Below are 5,560 nucleotides of genomic sequence, written 5' to 3' on the forward strand. Positions count from 1 at the left end.
ATGTGGGGAGAGGGAGCAGAAACCCCACAGGCCGCCACACATGACACCTGCCACCGGGCATTGTAACAGGCACAATTCACCTAAATGGAGACCTTTCACCAAGTGCGTAGTACAGCTCCAAACATTCATGTTTTCTTGCCCAAGACTTGGGCCTCAACTCTGTTCCTCTATTTCCGTCTCTTTTCTCCCTAGCTTTGGGACTCCCCCACAGTCCCTTCTGCCGGGCCATCTTCCTCCTCCAGGTCTGCTGCCTTCCCCTCGAACTTGGCAGAACATTCCATCATCCAAAGCACTCATGAAACTGTGCTCCCACTTCCAGGTTCCAAATCAAACTTCTGTGCCACCCAAGTTGTGTTCTGGCTTCCATATTTAATGATGGGGCTTTGAGTCTGTCCTACCTGAAGGGGGAGGGAAGAGGCGGGGACTAGCCTCTGCTGCTGCTCCTACCGGCTCTCCTGGGCCCAATCAGGTGACCCTGCAGGAGGAGTTCCCATGTGGTGCCAGAGATAAGGGAGGAAGGGCTTCTCTTTCTTTTTTTTTTAAAGATTTTATTGGGGAAGGGGAACAGGACTTTATTCTTTATTGGGGAACAGTGTGTACTTCCAGGACTTTTTTTCCAAGTCAAGTTGTTGTCCTTTCAGTCTTAGTTGTGGAGGGCGCAGCTCAGCTCCAGGTCCAGTTGCCATTGCTAGTTGCAGGGAGCGCAGCCCACCATCCCTTGCGGGAAACAAGGAATTGAACTGGCAACCTTGTGGTTGAGAGCCCACTGGCCCATGTGGGAATCGAAATGGCAGCCTTTGGAGTTAGGAGCATGGAGCTCAAACCGCCTGAGCCACCGGGCAGGCCCCCCACGGCTTCTCTTTCGAAGCACCAAGTAGCAGCTGGAGCCTTGATGATGCTGGTAACCTGGGGATCTCTGAACTTGAACTGCCTGGTAAGAGACAGAAGGGTGAGCAAGACAAACCTGCTTGCCACGCACACTCCGTCTGTCTGGGGAGATCACACAAGCCACCCCTTCTCTCTTCTACACAGCATGACCTTCGTTTTCTTTCTCATCGCACTTTTCAAACTGCTACCCTGTTTTCCTTTCAAAGACTTAGTTTATTTTGTCCTCACTGTTGACAAATTGTAGTTTGTCTTTTGAATTGTTTTAGCTTAACCTGTCTTCACTTAGACTTCCTGACTTGGCATTTTTAGCTTCCTTTTAGAAAGGAAGCTACCTTAATTTATACCTATCCTACCTTAATTTATAAACTGGTTTAATCATGTATTTAAAAAAATTATTTTTATTACTTTTTAAAAGTCATGCCTTTGAAGTTTTAAAATTTCTCTTCTGTTGACATTTTAAATATTTTAATTTAAGCTTTTCAATTCCAAGCTATATATTCTACAAATTTCATGATATTTGTGATTTTTATTTCTTATACATGATAAGTCCTTTCATTATATTTCATTTATATTTTAACTGTGGAAAATATACATAACATAAAATTTTGCATCTTAATCATTTTTAATTGTACAATTCAATAGCATTAATATATTCACATTATTGTATAACCATCACCACCATTTATTTCTAGAACATTTTCATCATCCCAAACAGAAACTCTGTACCCATTAAACAATAACTCTGTTCCCCCTCCCCCTAGCCCCCAATTTCTATTCTACTTTCTGGGTCTATGAATTTGCCTACTCTAGGTACCTCATATAAATGGAATCATACAATATTTGTCTTATTTCTTTGTGCCTTTCACTCTAAATGACTATCACATTGGATTTTTGTCTATTTGCATCTTTAATTTAAAATTGTTTTTATGATAGTGCTTTTTGCTTTGTTGTGCTGACAGGGTCACGTCGTAGTGAAGGCTGACCTTCTCCTGCCATCCAGTTCTCTTTGAAGTCATATCCTTGGTGCCCTTTAATAGATCTATCTTCTTTAAGGTTGACTTTCCAAAGAAGTCTCGTGTATAACTTGAGACAGATTCAAAATCCTTCCCAGGCATTTTGCACCCTTGGGTTGCCCTGAGGTCACTGCCTGACATCAGCAGGGGTTCTCTCAGTATGGTCTCTCCTCTTTCACTGGCAGTATTTCTCTAACCCACACAGCAATTGGAAAGTTTTGTCCCGCTATTACCCCTTCATGTGTCCTGTTGTTGCCGGCTTCCACTTAAAGGCTGTCCTCTAGTATCTGTGGACTAAGTTTCTCAGATAAAATAAAGGATGCCCCAATAAATTGGAATTTCACATAAACAATAGGGTCGTTTTTTTTAGTATAAGTATGTCTCACATAGCATGGGAAAGACTTACACTAAAACATTTGTTCATCTAATATTCAAATTTAACTCGGAGTCCTGTATTTTATTTGCTGTATCTGGCAGGCCTACTGGAATTACCCAGAATTCCAAACTCGAGTCAAGTTCATAGGCTGCCACCTTTCCCTCGAAAGTCCAGCAGGAGGAGTATGGACCAGGCTCTTTCCCCTCTGCCTTTCCCTCCAGGCTCTGCAGAAGGAAAGACTGGGTTAGTCTGTGATAATTTACTCACCATAGGGCCAGGGCCGTTTCAGAAAGGAATCACAATGCAAGTGCTTGACTCCAGACCTGGACAGGCCTTCATCACTTGGACAGCTCAATATGCATTTCCTGCAGTTGGAGAGGCTCATTGGACTCACACCAGAGAAGCATTTAGCTCCCCCAGAAAGCTTATCTGGGCCTGTTTTCTATACCATGATGCTGTCTATCGAAAATTTCATCTTCTAGGAGCCTCTTGCTGCTTCCCAGGAAGGAGCAGGTAGGAATAAGCATGCAAGAGTGCAGGAGTCTGTGACACTGACGTGTGCAAGAGATCGTATGGAGACTGTTCAGGGAAAGTGTCCATGGCCAAGTGTGGGCACCAGAAGGAAAGAGCACCTCACTTCCTAGCCTGGCCTTGGCCCACCAGGTGAACTGCTGAAACCATTTGCTGACAGAATACCTTCCATGCTTAGCCTCCAACCTTTGGGGCAGGAGTAAGTAGAATATTCTCAGTTATGCCAAGAACCAACAGAATTTTTGTAGCCTTAATTTCCTGGTTGCATGTACAAAATTATCCACTTTTCAACCTTCTTAGTTAATCAGGAAATGAGGAATGTTACATGTTCACCTTGGCCAGGGTTTTCTTGCTTATTGTTTCTGGTCCCTATAAAGCCAAGAGTGCTGACCACTTGCCCCAGATGCCAAAAACTCTGGTCGACATTTACAAATTTTTTTTCCCTAAAAGGACCAGATCCTACTTCCTATATCCTTTTACCCATTAATTTAAGAAGTGCCAGCACCTGGGCATATTTACTTCTGAAGTCAGGGACAGCCTGCGTGTGGTGGTTGCTGTGTTTGCGATTAAGCACATCCCTCTTTTTTTTTTTTAAGACTTTATTAGGGAAGGGGAAAAGTGTGTATTTCCAGGACTTTACGGGGGGAACAGTTTGTTTTTCCCAGGACCCATCAGTTCCAAGTTAACTTGTTGTCCTTCAATCTTAGTTATGGAGGGCGCAGCTCAGCTCCAAGTCCAGTCACCATTTTCAGTCTAGTTGCAAGGGGCACAGCCCACCACCCCATGTGGGAATTGAACCAGCAACCTTGTTGTTAAGAGCCTGTGCTCTAACCAACTGAACCGTCTGGCCAACCACTGGGAGCTCAGAGGCAGCCCAGCTCAAGTTATTGTCTTCAATCTAGTTGCGGTCAGTGCAGCCCACTGGCCCATTTGTGAATCGAACTGGCAACCCCGCTGCTCAGAGCTCAGGCTCCAACCAGTTGAGCCATCCAGCTGCCCAAGCACATTCCTCTTTTATGTGCTCTCAAGTCACAGCTTCTTAAAGCCTTGTCATCACAGTCTTAATGTCCAGCACATTTGTAAACTCTCTTGTGAAGTTGAACATTACAAAAAAGAGCTACTTTTTTGGAGACTGTGCTCAATGGGAGCAGATCCCTCTGCTCCACACCCCACCAGCTCTGCTTCTGTCTGTACTACCAGAAAAATAGTATCCACCTGCTGGATTTGTTCACTGCTGTGTTCCTATCACCTAGAATAGAAGCTGGCACGTACTAGTAGATGCTCAAGAAATATTTACCGAGTAAGAGATTAAATGGGTTCATTTTTGTCCTGTGTTGGCTCCTGCCAGGACCCCATCTGCACTGTATACCCTCCCTATTACCAGCACCCCCAATGCATCAGTTTCTTTAGGCTCAATCCAGTATGCTTACATTATGAAGGGAAAGAGGCAGTAGAGAAATGAGAGTTTTGAAGACCTATTAGAGTGCCCTTTACAATTGTCTTCCCAGAGTTATCCGTAGGGGACCCAGGAGAATCAACAATGGATTTTAGCTCGGACATACATATTTATGCTTGGGGGTGGGGGGAGAATCTGCTAAGTGCTTTCAGCCATAAGTCTGAAAAGCCAATGACCACACAGAATCACTTCAAGGAAATCCAAGAGGAATATACACAAAAGGGAGTGGGAGATTTTAGAAATATGGATGATGGCCTGGTGGAGGAGGTAACACCTGAGGGAGAACTTTAAGCTAGGCTTTGAAAGACAGGTCATGTCATCACTAACATCACTAACAAATTTACAGGGAGGCGGGGGATAAAGTATCCCTACAGAGTTAAGCATTTTTTTTTTTTAATTGGGGAATAATGGGGAACAGTGTGTTTTCCCAGGGCCCATCAGCTCCAGGTCATTGTCCTTCAATCTAGTTGTGGAGGGCGCAGCTCAGCTCCAAGTCCAGTTTTCAATCTTTAGTTGCAGGGAGCACAGCCCACCATCCCATGTGGGAATTGAACCAGCGACCTTGTTGTTGAGAGCTCGTGCTCTAACCAACTGAGCCATCCGGCAGTCCCAAGAGTTAAACTTTTAAACTAAAGCATACAGTTTCAGTGGTGACATACAAAGTCTCCTGAGATAGGCTGACTAGCTGGCTTGCAGGACTCTTTCAGAAAAAGGCTGTATGTATATTCATACATACACACATCCACACACAGAATGTGTCACTCTGTTTCTATTTGGTGTAAATGACCATCTTGTCCTGGGCACAGGGTCAAAAACTGTCATACAGATTTTTGTGTCCTCATTGCTTTGCACAGTGACCCTTAGAAATGAAACACCCATTTTTCAACCAATTTTGGTGTTCTGACATTAAGAATTACTCTTTGTTCTTTTCTAGGACATAAAATTGATTGCCTAATACCCCAGGCCATCAATTTTGTGTAGAGAGTAACACAAACAAGCTGAGATTTTCAATTTTCCTTTCCCTGATTTAGAAACCGTGCTTAGTTTGGCCAGGTGCTCCCGACCAGCAACGCCTCCTTGAATGCTGGACTTGTGTGAGTGCGACAGAGTCGCTATCTGATAAGAACCCCCACCCAAACCACAATAATTCCAAAAACACAAGTTAGTTTGGTCATTGGTTCCTTCAACTATTGGTTCGCCTTCTTCCCTGTTGATTTCCTTTACCAAGATGGCCGCCGGCGAGCTCTCTCCTGATTGGTCAGATGTTCAGGTGGCTGTTCTAGCCCTGCTCCCGCC

This window comes from Rhinolophus sinicus, linkage group LG05 (assembly GCF_036562045.2).
Source record: "Rhinolophus sinicus isolate RSC01 linkage group LG05, ASM3656204v1, whole genome shotgun sequence".
Taxonomy (NCBI): domain Eukaryota; kingdom Metazoa; phylum Chordata; class Mammalia; order Chiroptera; family Rhinolophidae; genus Rhinolophus; species Rhinolophus sinicus.